At 44.4% G+C, this 22,185-nt stretch overlaps 1 protein-coding gene across 3 annotated transcripts in view; it reads left to right on the top strand.

The window, feature by feature from the left end:
• The window catches only part of LOC124616008 (hemicentin-2-like), a 1,911,634-nt gene that overhangs the window by 830,087 nt on the left and 1,059,362 nt on the right, over positions 1 to 22,185 (top strand). For all 3 annotated transcript variants that reach the window (XM_047144221.1, XM_047144219.1, XM_047144220.1), the window contains one exon: positions 2,443 to 2,522. The gene's annotated coding sequence lies outside the window, so the exon portion shown is untranslated. The remainder of the gene's footprint in view (positions 1 to 2,442; positions 2,523 to 22,185) is intronic.

The raw sequence follows: 22,185 nt of genomic DNA, 5'->3' as shown, positions 1-22,185 counted from the left end.
AATAGAAGGGGACGTTTGCAAGACAACAACCATCTGCACGAACAGTTCTACGACTTTTGCAGCAGCATGGACTATCAGCTCGGAGACCATGGCTGCGGTTACCCTTGACGCTACATCACAGAAGGGAGCGCCTGAGATGGTGTACTCAATGACGAACCTGGGTGCACAAGTGGCAAAACGTCATTTTTTCGGATGAATCCAAGTTCTGTTTACAGCACCATGATGGTCGCATCCGTGTTTGGCGACATCGCAGTGAACGCACATTGGAAGCGTGTATTCGTCATCGCCATACTGGCGTATCACACGGCGTGATGGTACGTGCTGCCATTGGTTACACGTCTCGGTCACCTCTTGTTCGCATTGGCGGCATTTTGAACAGTGGACGTTACATTTCAGATGTGTTACGACCCGTGGCTCTACCCTTCATTCGATCCTGCGAAACCCTACATTTCAGCAGGATAATGCACGACGGCGTGTTGCAGGTCCTGTACGGGCCTTTCTGGATACATAAAATGTTCGACTACTGCCCTGGCCAGCACATTCTCCAGAGCTCTCACCAATTGAAAACGTCTGGTCAATGGTGGCCGAGCAACTGGCTCGTCACAATACACCTGTCACTACTCTTGATGAACTGTGGTTCAGATGGTTAAAATGGCTCTGAGCACTATGCGACTTAACTTCTGAGGTCATCAGTCGCCTAGAACTTAGAACTACTTAAACCTAACGAACCTAAGGACATCACACACATCCATGCCCGAGGCAGGATTCGAACCTGCGACCGCATCGGTCGCTCGGCTCCAGACTGTAGCGCCTAGAACCGCACGGCCACTCCGGCCGGTGATGTACTGTGGTATCGTGTTGAAGCTACATGTGCAGCTGTACCTGTACACGTTATCCAAGCTCTGTTTGATTCAATACCCAGGCGTATCAAGGCAGTTATTACGGCCAGAGGTTGTTGCTCTGGATATTGATTTCTCACGATCTATGCACCCAAATTGCGTGAAAATATAATCACATGTCAGTTCTAGTATAATACTTTTGTCCAAATCATACCCGCTTATCATCTGCATTTCTTCTTGCTGTAGCAATTTTAATTGCCAGTGGTGTATAATTGTTGAACGTTTTTGTAATATTGTCCTGCACAGATCGCCATAATTTATCGTATGGGTAAGTTTTCTCCCCTTCCATTTTTTTCTTGTTTTTCAATATGGTTTAGTTAGTGAATATTAATATCGTAGAACAACTTTTCGTTACCATTCTTCGTGAACTAAGCCTACGCAGTTGCTGGATAGAAATTTAAATTTTGGATGAGATGATTATATATTCGACTGATCTAACGGAGAAACCACACTCACACGGGGATGACATTATTCTTTGAGACTCTTAAATTTAAGTTCCATTTACATCGTTTAGATACAAGCAAAATCATATCCTTCTGTGACTACAACGAATGTAGTTAATATTTTCTGCCGTTCATGAAAGTCTTGAAAATCTCAATACATTGACCAAATTTACAGAATTTTCATGCTCCACCATAAGAAACTACTTCTTGTTTGATAGATTACTGATAAACGAATAGAACATGGCATCATTTGCTGTGGGGAAGAGATGCGGTTTGACTCGAAGTGTTTCGTGGTTGTATGCATGGCCTATATACTATGTTCCATATAGCCCGTTTAGACTCACGTGTGACGTAAGAGAATTCTGTTCAATTGTAATCACATTTCATAATTTTCGGAGGGTAATGTGGTGCTACGCACTTTACCATTAACAAGCGAAACAGGATTCTATTGATTTTCGTAGTTTTCGTTCTGCAGTCATTTAAGCAGAGAAAACTTGGGTAACAGTTGTAACACACATATGGTGACGCGTCCTATATGTCATGGCTTGAGGACTTTGTTGCTACTAAAAGGTAACGGAGGTAAGGTTTGCGCTATGCTTCACCATCGCACAGTGAGAGACAAGTTTTATGTCACAGCTGTTACCCATACAACCGGCTGAGCTTTGTCTTAATTCTATCCCAGTCATTCTGTAGTTACTCAACGACGACATTTTTTCATAGACTACAGCATCATCAGAAAATGGTTCCAGATTGTTGTTCAGCCTGTCTTTTAGATAATTTCTGCATATGAAGAACAGGAGCGATCCCGTAACACTTACTTAGGACACACTTGACGATAGCCCTGTCTGCTGAACTGTCGCAGTCCAAGAGAACGTACTGGGTTGTATTACTTGGCTTACCAAATTAGTCAACATCAATTTATATGCCGAAAGTAGTTCAGCGTTGCAAGTTTGATATGAAATAGAATTGTATTTCTGGTATCAACAAAGAAACAAAATCTCATTGTCAGTGTGTCTGTAGTGAAATACTTTATTCATGTTATCTGAGATGTAGGAAGTTATTTCTACCGCTTTTCTAATAATATGCAACTTCTGTTTCAGATACGGTGAGCAGAGGGCCCGCATGTTGACTTGACGCCGTTTGTGGGAGAGCTGAGTCGTTCCTCGTTCACGAAAGCAAGGTAAAAAAAGAATAGTAATAGTAGATGCTGAGTATAAGTACACTTTTAAATGACATTGAGTAGAACTTTTTAAAGTAAATTAACTGGCACATTTGAGTTGACTGCGAGGTGGACAGGCTGTACTGATTGTGCTGCATGATACATTATTTGATCAAAAGTATGCGGACACCTGGCTGAAAATGACTCACAAGTTCGTGGTGCCCTCCATCGGTAGTGCTGGAATTCAATATGGTGTTGGCTCACCTTTAGCCTCGATGGCAGCTTCCACTCTCGCAGGCATACCTACGTTCAATAAGGCGCTAGAAGGTTTCTTGGGGAAGAGCAGCACATTATTCACGGAGAGCTGCTCTGAGCAGTGATATCGATGTCGGTCGGTGAGGATTGGCACGAAGCCAGCGTCCCAAAACACCCCAAAGGTGTTCTATAGGATTCAGGTGAGGACTCTGTGCAGGCCAGTCCATTACAGGGATGTTATTGTCGTGTAACCGCTCCGCCACAGGTCGTGCATTATGAACAGATGCTCGATCGTGTGGAAAGATGCAATTACCATTCCCGAACTGCTCAACAGTGGTAACCGAGAAGGTGCTTAAAACATCAATGTAGGCCTGTGCTATGATAGTGCCACGCAAAACAACAAGGGGTTGCATGCCCCCTCCATGAAAAACACGACAACACCATAACACCACCGCCTCCAAATTTTACTGTTGGCACCATATACGCTGGCAGATGACGTTCACCGGCATTCGCCATACCCAAACCCTACTATCAGCTCGCCACTTTGTGTACCGTGATTTGTCACTCCACACAACGTTTTTCCACTGTTCAATCGTCCAATGTTTACGCTTCTTACACCAAGCAAAGCGTCGTTTGGCACTTACTGGCGTGATCTGTGGCTTATCAGCAGCCGCTCGACCAGAAACCCAAGTTTTCTCACCGCCCGCCTAACTGGCATAGTACTTGAAGTGGATCTTGATGCAGTTCGGAATTCCTGTGTGATGGTCTGGATAGATGTCTGCCTATTACACATTACGGCCCTTTTCAAATCTGTCAGTCAACAGACGAGGTCGACCTGTATGCTTTCGTGCTGTATGTGTCCCTGCGCGTTTCCACTTCACTATCACATCGGAAACAGTGGACCTAGGGATGTTTAGGAATGCGGAAACCTCGCGTACAGACGCCTGACACAAGTGATACCCAATCACCCGACCACCTTCGAAGTCCGTGTGTTACGCGGAGTGCCCCATTCCGCTCTCTCACGATGTCTAATGACTGCTGAGGTCGCTGATATGGAGTACCTGGCAGCAGGGGGCAGCTAAACCCACGTAATATGAAAAACGTATATTTTTGGGGGTGTCCGGATCCTTTTGATCCCGTAGTGTGACACTGTAGCTAACTGTACCGGATATACCGCACTTTTGGACTTAAAGCATCGTTTGAGAATTTCGATACCGTTGCTTCTAAGATTCAGGAGGTAGTAATTGAAGTTATGGGTCGTTATTTGCTGGGTGAAGCATCGATAGACATTAGAGGTTGTTTGGTGCGAGGGAACCAGTCTCCGGCTGCTTGTTACAGAGTACATAATCATGATTTATTCGGTTTGTTAACGCAGTCCCGTTTGTTTCCGTGAAAATACCTTCACAACAATGAAGAAGTCTGTAATAAGCAACCACCAAAACGTGTAACACAAGAAATACATTAACGCAACAACATTCACTTGTAAAAGTAGTACGATGCTGCTGACATTGGTGCGAGGACAAATCAGCATAGCGTCGACATGCACTCTTCCATTAATTCAGTGAATACAGACATGAGGTGAATATCGGCCAATTCTTCATCAGTAAACATAGCCATAGAACTGCTGTGTATCACCGTTCCCTCACAACAAATACCGATGGGAAAGAAAACACTAGACAGAACAGAACAGTACTGAATGCAGACTTGAGGGCAACGAGTTAAAGACGGCATTGCCGTTGCCAACAGCTGGAAACCAGACACACAGCGCATACCGTCGGTCGTTGCCCGGTTGTGCGCAATTTTCAGTGCAATACAAATACAAATCTAACTGGTACCAGAAAGCAAACGATATGCATTAACGCTGTTAACGAGCCACCGGGGAGTGTGAGTCACTTGCACTAAAATCCTTAGAAGGTATCCCTGAACAAGCTCTGAAAGTGTTTCCGAGTTGCGGTTCACCACGTATACGACATTTTTTAAACTTCGATATGAATCTCGTCAGTATACGTATTACCCGGTACATTCTTTAATCACAAAGTCTTTCGTGATGGCATTCATGAACGAAATATTTTCAGACATGTAGCTGTTTCAGTTCCAAAATAACACTCCCATCTTGAAGATGCTTTCCGTTCTTTCAGTCAGGGGTATCCCCTTTACTCTACAGGAAATCCTCAAATTTGATAAACGCTAAGGAGACAAAAGTCGTAGTATACCTAATAATATCGATTCGGACCTCCTTTTGCAAAGTGTAGTGCAGCACCTAAACGTGAAATGGGCTCAACAAGTCTTTGGAAGTCTCTGCAGAAATATTGATCCGTGCTGTCTATAACCGTCCATAACTGCGAAAGTGTTGCCGATGTAGGATTCAGTGAACGAACTGACCACTCGGTTATGTCCATGAATGTTCGATGGAATTCATGTCCAGTGATTTGGCTGGCCAAATCGTTCGCTCGAACTGTCCAGAATCCCTCAAACCAATCACGGTAGATTCTGGCCTGGCGACATGAAACATTGTCGTCCATAAAAATTCCGTCACTATTTGGGAATGCGAAGTCTATACACGGCTGAAAATGGTCTCCAAGTAGCCAAACATAACCATTTCCAATCAATGATGGATTCGATTTGACCAGAGGACCAGTCAGTTCTATGTAAACACAGCCTACACCATTATGCAGCCACTACCCGCTAGCACAGTGCCATGTAGAGAACTTGGTCCAAGGCTCCGTGGGGTTTGTGCCAGACTCAAAACCTTGCATTAGTTCTTACCAACTAAAATCGGGACTCAACTGAGCAGGCCACAGTTTTCAAGCCTTTTAAGGTCCAATCTAATTGGTCACGAGCCCAGGAGAGGCGCTGCAGGCAATGTCGTGCTGTTGGCAAAGACACTCGCAATAGCTAACTGACGCCAAATCTCGCTACACTATCCTAAAGGATACATGCGTCGTAAGTCCCACATTGATTTCAGTGGTTATTTCACGCAGTGTTGCTTGTCTGTCAGCACTGACAACTCTACGCAGACGCTGGTGCTCTCGGTCGTTAAGTGAAGACGTCGGCCACTCTGTCGTCCGTGGTGAGAGGTAATGGCTGACATTTGGTATTTCGGCACGCTCTTGACACTACAGATCTTGCAATATTGAATTCGCTAACGATTTCCGAAATTTAATGTCCCATTCACCTGGGTCCAACTGCCATTCTGCGTTCAGAGTCTGTTAATTCGCGTAATGCAGCCATAATCACTACTGACACCTGTTGACATGAGTCACCTAAGTACAAATGACAGCATCGCCAATTTATATCTTGTGTTTTTGATATTACAGAACTACGATTTGTATATGTGCACATCATTATCTCCTGACTTTTCTTACCTGAGTGTAAGCGCTGTATTGACGTAAGTCGTTCCTTTTGCGGAGGATGTGGCGTTTCCTTGACTAGTAAAAGTAGCGAAAACTTCCTGCCCGATACATTACGTTTCTTGACGTAATGCTGCACATTAATGCAAACTGCAAGAGTGAACACTAACGGTTTGCAGTCGGTGGTTCGCTGATATCTTCCAAAGACGTCTCGTTATCCCCACTGGAATTATTGTTACGTGGGTCGGTCAGGATTCTGCCATAGTAATTGTCAAGTGTGACAGTCGGTTGGGTCACTGGGATCGCTGCTACTGTCAATACAGTAATGTATAAAGTCTTTGATTTAAGAAAAAGCACGCCTATAAGTGTTCCGTTTCAACCGATTGATGTACGGAACCCTAAAAACGGATGCCACGTTAATTATTTATTCAGTTGTCTGACCCAGCGACACAGTAAAATCACTTCCGCTTTAGAGCCAGCATAAATCCATATGTTACGATCGTGATGTTAATCACAGTATCGCGTACGGCTTGTACTCCACTTAATATCACTGTCTGTTCTTTAGAGTGATTTCACGTTACAGTACATCAGACGATCTCCAAGTCAATTTTAACATTTGTTTCACGTACAACTACAAAACTATACTACTGGATAAAAATGAAACATCCTCAAAGAGTGTGTTCAGTGGCACCAGGATATACGAGTATATCTGCGTACTGACTCGTTGCTGTATCAGTTTTTTACGATCATGGGCGATGAGATGGCACTCTGGAGGCCTGCCAATGTGTGTTCTGGGCGCATTGTGTCTGCTAGTTGACGCTGCCTTCAGCAGTGGTCTATACTATATTCCCACACCTGTTGACCATGTTCTGGACTTGCGCGTAGTATATCAAAACTGACGCATTGTGCGAGCAGCTGTGGCGGACCGAACAACACACAGGGCAGAAATCCTAGCACATGTCCCACCTTTTGTGTCCCCAAGTACCATATGGAATAGTCTGCTTGTAGCAGAACCGAGATCACTCGTGCCTCTGACCACGCTACCATTCGCACCATCAAGCATGACTACTCTGGTGTCGTGAAAGAGCTGAGTGGGGAGTGCAATGGCGCTCTGTTGTCTGATGAGTGTAGCTTCTGTCTGTATGCGAATGGTAGACGTACAGGTGTTTGCACAAATTAACTGCAACGTATATGTTTATTGAATCTGTGTATTGGCGTGTTGGGCTGTACACAATACAAACTCCTATTGGCTAAGGCTGAAAAGCTATGTGAAACACATTCTAAAACTGTAGCATTATTGGTATCAAAAGCTGATTTTTATTCTTCGTCGCTATAAGAGGTAAAACATTTGTTTTCTCCATTGTATATTTTGCGTTTTTCGAGAAAACTTACATTACATACAAACCCGTTTGTGCACGCAAAGGAATGTAGCATTTCCAACAACAGGACGCCTGTATATTGTACCTGTCCTGTTTTCCCGGATACTCTATGTGGCTCTTTTGTGTCAGTATAAGCAGTACCATCACATGGCGAATTGATATACCGTCTTTATTTGATGAAGATTCCTTCCCTTTAATATGCGTGGACATATTACAGTGACAAATAGCAACAACAGAATTTCATCGTGGATGGTTTTGTTAACAGGTGACTGAGCTTAATGCTGTGTGAATGCTGATAGAATATCTTATCACTCCACTGTTCCCGCTCAGTTGCGATTGTTGAAAACAAACCCACTGATTTTTCTGAGCTGAAACTAGCATAAACAACGATCTGACATTTCTACCCCCTTTACACATGAGATGAAAAGAGGAGAAAACAAGCTGCACGGAAAAACATTGCTGAATTCTCGCGTTTACTCACTTAACTTTTTGTTTAATCTTTTAAATCCTATTCCTACACAATGCAACTGGTCAGGGAATGTTAACAAACAATGAAGACCGCTCCCTGAAAGCTTTATGGGGTCACGTGTTTGAATAAACACAGATACTGCGTAAATATCCTTGTATGTTCTAGTTCCTTCAACGTTCATTTATTTAGACTGCTCTCAAGTTATGCTACACATCCTTCTGAAACAGTGCGAATTACAGCTATGAACTTTCTCCTCGCTTATCAATTCCATTCATTCTAGCACATGGTGTGCTGCCCAGTGAAGTAGTCTTTCTACACTTTCCTCTGCCTACCGTGACCCCAATTTTACCACTAACCTTATTTGAAGTTTCTTCTACCAAGTATTAAACTGACGACTAACGAACTTAGTTTTACTTTGTTCTAATGTCTGTCACACACGACACTCATTAAAATGTGTGACACTGGAGCCGAATACATAATAACGAACTTAATGAAAATTAAATGGAGGCAGACGGGGCATAGAGTTAAGCGAATGGAATGCAGCAATTCCTTACTGAATACCGTGAAATAAGAACAATGAGGAACTATGACTCAATGGAGACGTATACCAGAAAACTGGACTATGAGGCCTTCATCCAGCGGGGTGTATCATGTGTCAATGGTGACGATGAATAAAACCTTGTCGATATTCAAGCCGCGTCAATTCGAATAAGATACTCAAGCTTTCGACGCCTATCTCCGCCATCGTCATCAGGATTAAAAACCACTGACTGTCGAGGCTGGTAAGGTATCCCACTTACAAGGGCATGACTGCATCTCCTGGTGAGCCGAAACGACGTGTACACGGAAGACAATTGGGCAGCTCTTAGCAGCTCCGGCCCGTCTAGGGACCAAGTGGCGTCAAGTGGCGCGAGAGGTCGGTGTCACACCTGAATCTGCCACTGTCGCCTTCCTACAATGGTGAAGCATCCGTATTTGCATCCTTTCGATATCCAATGCCCAACGCTACGCCCTGTCAAAATTGTTCCTGTTTATTCCAATCTCGGCTGCCTCCTTTCTAACGGAATCTCAATATTATGATGCAGAAGCTAAGACTCTTGTCTTTTCAAAATGTATTTTGTGTCCGTTTTCCAAGAAATGCTCAGCTATGGCAGAAGCTCCCTTTGTTTAATATGTTGTTTGAGCTCCGTACAGCACCCAGCAGGTGTACAAATAGTTTGACGTGCATAGATGGTACCGTATTCACAAGGGTCTTCATACACACTGGGCACAGGAAGAGCGACGTCGTCTTTAACACGGTGCAGCGTCGTGTTTGACAGAGTGCAGCATATCTCTCATGTTGCGGGCGGGCCGGAACGCTTGCCTCAGTCCATGTCTCTGCAGCACACGTCCTAACTTTCTGCTCATTTTCCCACAGTATGGCATTGAAGCAGCCGATTCACAAGGCGTCCTTCGTCGGTGGCACCTGACAGCGTTTTTAATGTCTGCTTTGCTATAATCATTCTCTGCAAACTGTCTCAAGTGCAATATTTGTGACTGTAGGTGACCGTTGTCAGAACTAATCTTTGCGCTGTGTACTAGCGTGTTCAGAACTGCTTTCTTGGATACCGAATGGTGAAAACTGTGGGAATTCAGGTACTCATCACTGTGTGCTTGCTTCCTGACCAAGCTGGCCTCTTGCCTTCCGCTCAACTAATACATCCAAGAACGGTAGATTACCATCCTCCATCTCAATAGTAAATTAAATGTTAGGATGGACACCATTCATGTGACCGACGAATGCTGTAGGCAACTTCACAGAGAGCCCTTATCAGGAAGATATCATCAACATGCTTTAGGAAGCAAGACGGACGCAACGCAGCGATATCAGAACCTACTCCTCAAAGAGCTCTATGCAGAAAGTCGCGACTGAAAGAGACAGTGGTGATCCCACCGTTGTGCCATTCTCATTTCATAATATTCGTGGCGGTATAGGAAGTACGTCTTCGTTAAAATGTGAATGTACAACATGCGGATTCCAGGTGGAAACTGTTGGGCCACAAGGTCCAGTGTGTCTTGTGTTGGCACCATCGTAAAAAGTGAAAACGTCCACACTAACTATAACGTCGTTCCGGTCTCTGGGTGTTCGTTTCGGTCTATTTTTATTTTGTTGAGTATTTCTACATATTTATGTGAGTTTACAATACGGTGCTAACAAACCTGCCAGATGTTTTGCTAGTCTGTAGGGGACCGCACTGATGGGCCTAAAATTGACCTTTTCTTTGTATATATATTCGGCAGTCGATAAAGCGTGGGAGGTCTGGCAGCACGAAGCACTAATTTCTTCAACACTTTGTCTAATAAACCAGAGTCGTTTAATACCAACTGAAGATGCCATATTTATTTAGATGACGAACGTACCGGAAGCTTAGTCGCGATCCGACACGGGCCATCGTAAGAACGACAGGAAAATGTTTAAAGGACTCTGGTTTACGGCGATGGCGAAGATAGCTGGAGGGATCTCGAGTATTTTATTCAAATTGACGTGATATGAAAACCGAGAAGATTTTATTCAGACGTGCCACGACGAAAGAGTCCGAGGACGCAATGATGACGACACCGTAGCCACATACTAGTACGTTGGTGCAATATTTGTGAAAGTGAGGTTAATATGTTAGAAAATGTTACGTAGTCATAATAGCATGTACACAAACACTTTCTGTGAGACCACGTATGACGTTGGTTGTTGTGAAATTACTCATCGTAACAACGGCAAGTTAACTGAAATTTACCTTTCAATTTTCGTATCACAGTTTCATCAGAGACACCTCTACCTAGAGTACAGAAATGGCAATCCAGAATCTGTAAGACTCTGCCTTGTTTGAATCTAAAATGGATGTCTAATATGTCAGTTCTCCAAAACCAAGTAAAATATGAGGAATCGAGTGATGCATATATTCGCTGTCGACGTGTAGCTAGTGATGCGACATCATTTCAGCACATTAGCTTGTTGTGTTACAACTCTAGAAGCTTGGATAACATTTACATATGGAACTGCATTTAAAATCTTGGAGCATAAAGACATCATCGATTTGTGACGCTACAAACTTTTCTAGAGACGAGACAGAAGGAAGCCTCCACAACATTGTTTACAGTTCTCTGTGACCCATGTCTTCCCGCAACGTTTCTTATGTGCGGACTTTGCTATATCGAGTGCTTTCGGTAATACTGCTTTAAGATGTCTCATATTTGGTCGCCAAGAGCAACTCTTGCCGAATTTAAAAGCAAGGAAAGTCTGGAATCCATACAAGCTTGAGGAGAAACCCACTGGTAAATTCAAATACGGCGAAAAGTATTAAAATCCTGAGACCCACTACAGGCAGCCGATAGTATGAAATAACTATAACTGCAGCCAGAAAACAGGCTAACAGCACTAATAGCAAGACCAGTCAACTGAGTTATGTGGACAGAATATTATCAACAATAATGTGCTAGTATAAACTGTTCTCGGTGCACTTGCTGCATTAACTCACTATGAAAATCCAAGCTTATCACAGCAGTCACTGTCGTCTTCTTCAGAAATCAATTGACTGTCGGAGAAATAATTGAAATCTACGCTTGTAAGAGATTTGGTAGTGCCCTTAGCGCCAGCGATGAAATGTCACTCACAACGTCGTATCATGATGTGTGAGGATGAACATCAGTCGCAAACTGAGACACACACATGAAAGCCTCATAATCTGAAATTCATTTTAGTTTTCAGGATACTGCCTTTGTAAACGCTTATACCATCGTTCGAACAGGCGTTTAAAGCTTGAAACTTTGAATTCTTGTAGCAGCGTTCGCATCTAACGTGGAACCTCTCGGGATCTAACGAGCATATTTGGTTCCTTAAACTGCTGCAGCCCGCAAGGCCCATGTGTTCTGAGGGTAGCGAAATATGTTAACTAGAGGAACAATGTACTATCACTGGATAGCCAGGACATTCAGGAGGCTTCTTGTTTATGGCTCTTTTGGTCCTTTTCTGAGTTCCGGTATCCAACTATAAACAAATTTCCATGAAATACGGTTATAACCACATACGGATCGAATTTCGCTATCGACGCGCACGGCGGACAGTCGCTCGGCTCACAAAAATCGCGTAGTTCTAGCTGAGTACACACTCATAGCACATGTGACTTCTTGGTCTGGCTGCAGATCATCAACCTTCGGCCGAAGAATACTACGTATCAGCTGCTTTCCACGTCACATGCGCTACCACCGTCTTTATACGTATAGGCACGAAACTTAAAAACGTATGCCATATTCCTGCATTTCTGACTTATTTGTTGACTCGCCCTCGTGTAACACCTGTCATACTTCAATGCACTTTCTCGCCTCCATGCACGGTTCAGGAGAAGGGGTTCTTAACACTCCATTCTTCAGCTTCAGAGTTCCCACTGTTGCGCTAAATCACTTCACGTGAATACTCTGATGATACGAATACTCGGACGATAGTTTTAACAATTCCTCATTTCAGCCGGTGCTCTGCTTCTAAAGATTAGCTGCAAATGGATGGTTAATACTTTTTACTCCGTCATAGTGAACCTTAGAATATTCAGAGTTTGCGACAAGCGAAGTATAGGTCCGTATGCATAAGAAAAACACATCTAAGTGCCTCAGAAATTTCAGGTATGCAGATGATCCATGGCAGAAGTGCAAAAATTTGTTTTTAAACTTCAGCTGCGACTCTATCATCGCTGGAAGGCAGGTGCCTTCAGTAGGTATAATCGTCTCCTCTAGTACAAATAGTTTGTCACGCGACACATACTATCGTTAATAACCCTGTTAAGAGACAATGATAATTGCGTGATGCATGTTACTCAATCCCTACGTGTACTACCACTTACGCACTACTAAAGTACCAGAGATACAGGGAATGTCCGATAAAGCGTTTCGCTTGGAACTTAAAAAATAAGTGAAAGGAATGCACAGTGTGGTTACAGTTAAAATTTCGCTACCTGCGCCATATAACCAACTTTTTAAGTATGATGTTCAGACATGCGCTGGGGGATTTGAGTTCTAAGTAGTAATAGCATCATGACTTACCGTCAGGCACCGATTCTGGTCCGGTGACGTAGGTTGATACACAAGCATCAGTGTGCATTGTGGTTCCAAACAGTTATATGTGTCTGGCCAAGGCGAGCAGGGCTTCAAGGAATGTGTAGAGATCTTTTAGCACCGCTGTTGAATAACGTGATTGGGATGTACGAATTAACTGGCGATTTGGGAACTGATCCTGGGAGAGACCGACGACCAGTTTCGCCACAAATTTTTGAAGTTGTTGCCTTGGCTGAGAATTTTTCTTGCTACGTCCGATCTTCAAGCGCCTTTAGCTTCGGTCTGTCATAGATATTCATGTGGAGTAAACAAAAGCTACATGACTCCAAACGCCCGTCTAACCGGCCGGTGTGGCCGAGCGGATCTAGGCGCTACAGTCTGGAAACGCGCGACCGCTACGGTCGCAGGTTCGAATCCTGCCCCGGGCATGGATGTGTGTGATGTCCTTAGGTTAGTTAGATTTAAGTAGTTCTAAGTTCTAGGGGACTGATGGCCTCAGATGTGAAGTCCCATAGTGCTCAGAGCCATTTAAATCATTTGAACCCCCGTCTAAGCAGCTTCTCGTTGCGTGACGCCAGCAAATTTACATCTCGTCCACAGCTGTACATTCAGGAAATTCGTCATTCGTTTGGACACGTTACTTAAATGAACATTCCGCTACCATTACATCGATCCTACCACAGCCAGTTATGTACAGCACGTGGCACAGACCAGAGCGTATGTAGCTTCTTAAGCAAAATTGGCAGTAATAAGAATTACATTGATTTGTGCATAGACCACTTATATTAATCGTCTACGTGATGGAAACGTGTAATATTCTGTTTAAAGAATAAAATCTCTTTGCCGTAACTCTCTAGAAAATAACGAAACGAACTAAGTTCATAACTCCACAGAAAGAGTGACGTTTCTTACGTGTCCCTATCTCTATAGGTATTACCTTCAATTATTATTTCGTAAGTTACATAGAAAAACACATTATCTGAAACATATATTTAGTGCTCTAAAAGCAAGCATTAGGTCACTGCTGTGCCTACATCCTCCAACTTCTGCAACAGTGACACAAAATACAGACGGATATTGGACTTCTAATCTACGTACTAAACTGCTAGCTCCTACGCACAGATGTAAACTTTGTAGAACTGCTGCAGCTTCATTTACAGGGTTCATTATTTCAATATGTTACCATGACTTTATATACTTGGCATTAATCTACGCTCCTGGAAATGGAAAAAAGAACACATTGACACCGGTGTGTCAGACCCACCATACTTGTTCCGGACACTGCGAGAGGGCTGTACAAGCAATGATCACACGCACGGCACAGCGGACACACCAGGAACCGCGGTGTTGACCGTCGAATGGCGCTAGCTGCGCAGCATTTGTGCACCGCCGCCGTCAGTGTCAGCCAGTTTGCCGTGGCATACGGAGCTCCATCGCAGTCTTTAACACTGGTAGCATGCCGCGACAGCGTGGACGTGAACCGTATGTGCAGTTGACGGACTTTGAGCGAGGGCGTATAGTGGGCATGCGGGAGGCCGGGTAGACGTACCGCCGAATTGCTCAACACGTGGGGCGTGAGGTCTCCACAGTACATCGATGTTGTCGCCAGTGGTCGGCGGAAGGTGCACGTGCCCGTCGACCTGGGACCGGACCGCAGCGACGCACGGATGCACGCCAAGACCGTAGGATCCTACGCAGTGCCGTAGGGGACCGCACCGCCACTTCCCAGCAAATTAGGGACACTGTTGCTCCTGGGGTATCGGCGAGGACCATTCGCAACCGTCTCCATGAAGCTGGGCTACGGTCCCGCACACCGTTAGGCCGTCTTCCGCTCACGCCCCAACATCGTGCAGCCCGCCTCCAGTGGTGTCGCGACAGGTGTGAATGGACGGACGAATGGAGACGTGTCGTCTTCAGCGATGAGAGTCGCTTCTGCCTTGGTGCCAATGATGGTCGTATGCGTGTTTGGCGCCGTGCAGGTGAGCGCCACAATCAGGACTGCATACGACCGAGGCACACAGGGCCAACATCCGGCATCATGGTGTGGGGAGCGATCTCCTACACTGGCCGTACACCACTGGTGATCGTCGAGGGGACACTGAATAGTGCACGGTACATCCAAACCGTCATCGAACCCATCGTTCTACCATTCCTAGACCGGCAAGGGAACTTGCTGTTCCAACAGGACAATGCACGTCCGCATGTATCCCGTGCCACCCAACGTGCTCTAGAAGGTGTAAGTCAACTACCCTGGCCAGCAAGATCTCCGGATCTGTCCCCCATTGAGCATGTTTGGGACTGGATGAAGCGTCGTCTCACGCGGTCTGCACGTCCAGCACGAACGCTGGTCCAACTGAGGCGCCAGGTGGAAATGGCATGGCAAGCCGTTCCACAGGACTACATCCAGCATCTCTACGATCGTCTCCATGGGAGAATAGCAGCCTGCATTGCTGCGAAAGGTGGATATACACTGTACTAGTGCCGACATTGTGCATGCTCTGTTGCCTGTGTCTATGTGCCTGTGGTTCTGTCAGTGTGATCATGTGATGTATCTGACCCCAGGAATGTGTCAATAAAGTTTCCCCTTCCTGGGACAATGAATTCACGGTGTTCTTATTTCAATTTCCAGGAGTGTATTTGCTTATAAATGCAGAATTAACTTCTTGCAAAGAATATTGGTTTCATAAGTTTAGCAACAGCCAGTAAATGTTTCGCTCGCCATTAATAACATGTTTGCTGTAACTGTTCCACATGTACATTCCATAGACTACTTTCTACCATCTGCCCCTTTTTCGACCTGTGCATCACATTCACCAGTTTGTCCATGTAACGTAGTAATCTGTGCCATTTTCACTTGGCTTATACATTCCTGTACTTTCAATCTTTGAAAATACTGTAATATTACAGTTATTTGTTCAGAGCCAATCTGGATACTACATTACGCTTATGGTTATATATCAGTATAATTGAAAAAGTCACATATCTTTGAAGAACAACCTTTGTATGGCTATGAACTTTCGCTGAACTTGAGTGGAGTTTCTTTTAAGTATTAAGTCATATGACGATGGCCTAAGAATACGAAAGCCGGTTCATAATGAAAAATTAAATAAGTATTATTGTGGACCATTAATGCTTTGTATTTAAGTTTTTAAAACAACTGTTCCCAGTTCAGTCGTTCACTTCTACCAACTGATAGATTTTCTACACTAGTCGATTTACAGAGTCATCGAAGATCCCTACACCTTACGGAGATTACTGGTCTCTCTTGCTTCCGGTACAGATGCGTGCTGCTTGTCTAGTGAAAGTGGCAGACTTCGTATGTTGCCATAAGTGTGAGCTTCGTCACAGCTTTGACAATAACGCGTCCTGTCCTGTCTGGTCCAAAAAAGGAATGAATGATGATTATTCTCATTACAAAGGTATTACATGCCTGTTTTCTGTATGTCTTGCAGATTTCACGCAGTGGTGCATGAATAATCCTGTATAATACAAACACATTACATTTAATATTGGGCAGAAAAATTACCTGGTGAAGCGAGCTGAGAACATTCCCAGGAAGGTCGTGTTTATACTGAAGAAACTCAGAGGCGACAGTAACAGCGTACTCTCTACTATTCTTACAAATGCAGCACTGCCGAACATCTGTACATCAATGCCATTTAAAGCACAATTAAACATTGACTTACACTTCTGTTAGATGTTACTCCTTGGACAGTATCACTTCGCGAAATTTTAGTCACAGTATAATGTATACGAATCAACATTTTATACAAATAAACCGCTGCCCAATTTAATTTCAAGCCTCACATTTTTCTAAAACTCCAACATAGTTTGCCTTTTCTAACTGTGTAGTCCCATCCGTACATACCGTTTCGTTCCTTCTGGCACATTTAAGAAACAAATTTCGTAGACGGAATAGTGTTTCTCACGAGAGGAGTGCACAGGTCGGGGATGGGGATCAAAAAGCGTACATTGTAGTAATTTAGTTTTGGTTGCCAGTTAGCTCACATTAAAGCTGTTCACATTGGTGTTCTTTCATGCAAGAGAAATCATCGTTAGACACCGGGCGATATCAGATTCTGCACAGTCCACTAAATCAATCCCTATCCTAGCAATGGTGAGGTAGCCAGTTGTTTATGGTGTACGACTGGCACCATTACGGACTTAGGTTCAGAATTGATCGAATGATAATTTTTGGTTTTAGCGTTGTGTACCTTAATCGGCAAGAACAGAGCCCTCATAGGATTACTTAGTTGTCTGTCCATCCCTCTGTTAAGCTTCATTTTTCACGGGAGCGTTAGAGGTATCAAGCTGAAATTAGCGTCAGGTACTGGTGTCCACAGTTCCTTGGCGAAGAAAAAAATTTAAGCTTCTAAGTCAATGAAGCCAAAAGATATGGACATTCATGTAACATATTTTGACACTCTAAAACTCACTCACTTATAAGCTGTAGGTGAACTAAGCGTGTATATAATTAAGTTTGTTTAAAACTCTCAGAGGGCGCGAGCCCTAATCGCACTTACCGCTTTCCTCTGTGAGAAATATTTTGGTGTAAAAAACCGAAAATAAGGGAGAGGACTGCTAAATGTGTTATACGCTGATTTATATTTTAAAATTAAGAGAAGAGAAAATAGTATTTCAGAATGTTAATGACCAGTTTCTCCTTAAATTTATGGGATAGTAAATGCCGTTGTGGCAAGGTGACCATACAGTGTTCATGATGCAGGAACAGTTGACGTTACCAACGCTTCTATTAAAACTATTACTCGAAGAATTATAAACTGTAACATCACAGATAAATTTGTATGCACCTGCTGCATATTAAATATGAAATCCATTATATTTATCTCTGCTTTATGCCATCAATTCAATGAAGACGGTTATCAGAAGTGAAAGTAGGGCAAAAACAGACAAAAAGAGAGAAGATAATGAAACTTCACTTTTGTCTGGTTTGAGACTGGTGCCAAAACTTGTTACCTTGTAAGCTTCCACACTACACTAGCGTGCTGCTCGACAGTCGTGGATTTCCATTTGTGACACACGAATTCACTTCGTCCGCATTCTGGGGACAAATACCTCTTGAATGGAGGACCACGGGAGTAAACGGCTTTAGGGTGAGGTGCCTGGCACCTTAAATCACCCCGTTATTCGATGTTCATCCTCGACTCCTAGACTGCATGCCGTCCTCTTGACAGTTTCTTTGGTACCTTTGAAATCCACTTCTTCACATCGGCCATTCACGTAGAGATGGAATTTGCTTTTATTGTTCATAGTACGGGAGAAAGCAATGACCAATAACACATTTACCCATATTGTCAATGGCATATTTATTGCGTGCAGTTCGCTACTTCTTATTTGAAGTAAAATTCGACTCCCCTCAACATCAGGTACCTCATGATTAAATCGTTACACAGTCGACTTGGTCAGCTTTAATGTTTTGCCTACATGTTTCGTCACCATATACGTATGTACTGCCACTGCTTTCTCCTTTTCATCGCCAGTAAAATAAATAACTTTAACAGTAATCATGCCCTGTCAGGTAACAATGCGGATTACCTTAACTGGGGTGTGACAGTACAGAGCCAGGTGACAAAAATAGTTCTTACTACGGTTGGGTCCACTGTTAGTCTTGTTTGTTACACTGCACATTATCACTTTGTAAATCGATGTATCAGTGCCCAGCTAGTTAAAGCGATGTTCTAAAATGGAACGTTACAAATTATGTTTCTGAGCCCAACGGACGTTCGTGAATCTCGTGCTGAGATTACGGTAGGCGCTTGAGACAAGAGCCGCAGTCTCTCTAATCTCTGTAGTACAGCAAGTTCCACCGCTGCGCTGAGCTGTGGCTGTCGAGGCATGCGCGGAGCTTACGATAAGAGGACTCCGAGCGCTGACCACCCCCTACCATCGCCTCAGGGCCCGCAGTTTCCAAAACCCGAGCCGGGCTGTACTGGCTTAACTCCCTGAGGTGCTCCTCATTTGGGTCCACTCATCGGGCTTTAATAGCTTCTGGAACGACCGAAGCCAGTCTGCTCGCCATGGCTGACCACCACTCCTCACCTGTCAGAGCGACCTCGGTAATCGTAACAGGTGAGCCCATTTCCAGGAATCGAGAGGACTTCACGTCCAGTATCAACAGTAAAGACGAAACAAGCTTTTCGGGGAACTCCGTCAGTTGACTCGTGCGAGAACTATCTTCAATATCCTACCAACAAACGGACCTCTTACAAGTTCGTAGGCTTCCATGGCAGGTGTAATTCTGAATGAATTAATTTTGGGAATTGGACCGTTCAGTATGAACTAATATAGCAACTAATTTACCGGCGAGTCAAGCGACTTGCTGCAGTTCTCATATATTTCAGTTATCTGGTGGCTACCGACGTCACACACCTGGGTTGTCATTGGACGATTTGAAGAGGTTGTTACGTAGGGGATGGCTCTACCCAGGCAGTAGCGTTTTCCTGCAGCTAAACGTTAAGGCCTGAAGACAGTTCCTTCGTGGCATCAGTTTATACTGATAAACGTAAGTCAACTTGTGCTGCTGGCTGGCGAAAACACGTGGTCCGCTAGGCTGGAATCGCTGGCAGCCAGGCCGTACCTAACTTGCACCCATCGTTATTGTTCATGATTTAAGGCGTTCAATTACGTCAGTAGCTTCTCTTCTCTCTATCTTTCCGCTGCTGCATCCAGGGCTACTGAGAAAGCATGTGACGTTCTTGAGAATTAATAAGATGGTCACGTTTCTGGTGGTATCTTGCTGCAGAGGAACCGTCCTTCTACCCCAGTCACACGTAATCCTCGTAATCCTCATGCGCCGAAACGCGAGCGCTAGTCGTCTCCCGGTTTCACTAACGTAGACTTCGGCACATTCACAACGAAGTTCGTCGACGCCTGCAGTGTGAAGAGCAACAGAGAGATCCTTAGCGAGCCTCAACAGATGTCGGATCTAGCGGCAGCTGAGAAATATGTGTTTGACTCCTCCACAACGCAGAATCTTATTTGGACGGTCGCTGCGGCTTCTGACATAAGGATATGCAAGCAACAGAAAGAGTATCATCTGCATCTTTGTCTGTTTTGTCTTCACTGTACCAGATAGCTTATTGTACATCTCTTATCTTGTATCCATTTTAAGGAACATTGTCTTCAGCTCGTTCATTTCATGTTGTTTGTGGCTGGCGTCACTAATCCGGTGATTTCGGGCTGTCGGCGTACGCAGCACAGCGTTCTTTTGTGCTGAATGGTGGTGCGAATCAGCATGTAGGTACCTGTTAACGTGCGTCGGCTACCTGAAGAGTTTATATCCTAGTTTGCCGCTAGATGGTCTATAGGCCTCCACATCCAGAACAGGAATCGCTCCGTTGTTTTCTATTTCTAGTGTAAAATGCACGTTCCTGTGTAAGCTGCGCAGGTGCTCATGGAATCTGCGTAGTTCTGCTTCCCCATGCGGCCGTATGACGAACGTTATCCAAACTTTATTCAAAATAAACCTCGTTTGTCGACACTGGAAGCAAAAATGAATGGGCCGTTTTTCATGGAGATACCTAAATCAAGAAGATGTAGTAATTCAGATGATGGACTGCATCGGCAGTGCTTTCTGAATGCCAATTAGAACGAATGCATGGATGGCTTCCTCCAAAAGAATGCAACACATACACTATGTAATCAAAAGTATCCGGACAACTGGCTGAAAATGACTTACAAGTTCGTGGCGCCCTCCATCGGTAACTCTGGAATTGGATATGATGTTGGTTCACCAATATCTTTGATGACAGCTTCCACTCTCGCAGGCATACGTTCAAACAGGTGCTGGAAGGTTTCTTGGGGAATTGTGAAACATTCTTCACGGAATGCTGCAATGAGGAGAGATATCGATGTCAGTTGGTGAGGCCTGGCACGAAGTCGGCGTTCCAAAGCATCCCAAAGGTGTTCTATAGGATTCAGGTCAGGACTCTGTGCAGACCATTCCATTACAGGCATATTATAGTTGTGCAACCGCTCCGCCACAGGTCGTGCATTATGAAAAGGTGCTCGATCGTGTTGAAAGATGCAGTCGCCATCCGCGAATTGCTCTTCACTAGCGGCAAGCGAGACGGTGCTTAAAACATCAGTGTAGGCCTGTGCTGTGATAGCGCCACGCAAAACAACAAGGGGTGCAAGCCCCCTCCATCATAACACGACCACAACATAACACCATCGCCTCCGAATTTCACTGTTGGCAATACACACGCTGGCAGACGACGTTGACCGGGCATTCTGTGTATCGTGATTCGTCACTGCACACAACGTTTTTCCGGGTTCGATTCCCGACGGGGTCAGGGATTTTCACCTGCCTCGAGATGACTTATCATTCACCATCATTCATGAAAGTGGCGAGTCTCGGCTGAGCAAAGGTTGGGAATTTGTACGGTCGCTTATAACCGCGCAGTTGAGCGCCCCACAATCCAATCATCATCATCACCTAACCGTAGCGCCTCTCTGGAACTGCAAGTTCGAATTCCAGCCTTGGTACAAATTTCAATTCATTGCTTCGGGCTGTACTCATTATCAAAGACGAAATTGACTTAATGCGTCTCTGCAACATGCAATATAATATATCACCTATACCTGAGGTACAGGAAGGATTACCCGTATTGCATTCAGTGCTAAGCTGCTCTTCCAATATTTAGAGCTTCTGCAATACTGATACGAGTTAAGAAGGGGAACATCAAGATGGGCCAAGGAATGAGTTGGAGTCTGTATTGATGAGGGAGATATTTTAGGGTCATTCGTACGGCTATGTGTTAGACGCAGTGCCAGGGTGGCACAGTAGTTAGTGCATCTATCTAGTGAGCAGCAGACCCAGGTTCGAATTCTAGCCATGTCACAAATTTTAATTCATTGCTTCCGGCTGTATTCATTATCATAGGTATTGTCTTTGAATAAATGTGTCATTTGTGTTCGCCTCATTATGCACTATTTCAGCTACATCCTGTACTGTACTGTAACAATTTTTTATACGTATGATCCAAGTCTCATCGAGCTGTGGTACTTGACAGTGATGAAAAACGTTGTGTTCTGCCTTACGGCGGGTCTTGTCACGAGGGAAACCTCGTCAGGGAGGTCCACCGCATGAGCGTCTAGGGAAGTGATTTCAGTGGTGGTTTCCCGTTGCC

This window comes from Schistocerca americana, chromosome 5 (assembly GCF_021461395.2).
Source record: "Schistocerca americana isolate TAMUIC-IGC-003095 chromosome 5, iqSchAmer2.1, whole genome shotgun sequence".
In the NCBI taxonomy this organism is placed as follows: Eukaryota; Metazoa; Arthropoda; class Insecta; order Orthoptera; family Acrididae; genus Schistocerca; species Schistocerca americana.
This window is presented reverse-complemented; position numbering and strand designations above follow the sequence as displayed.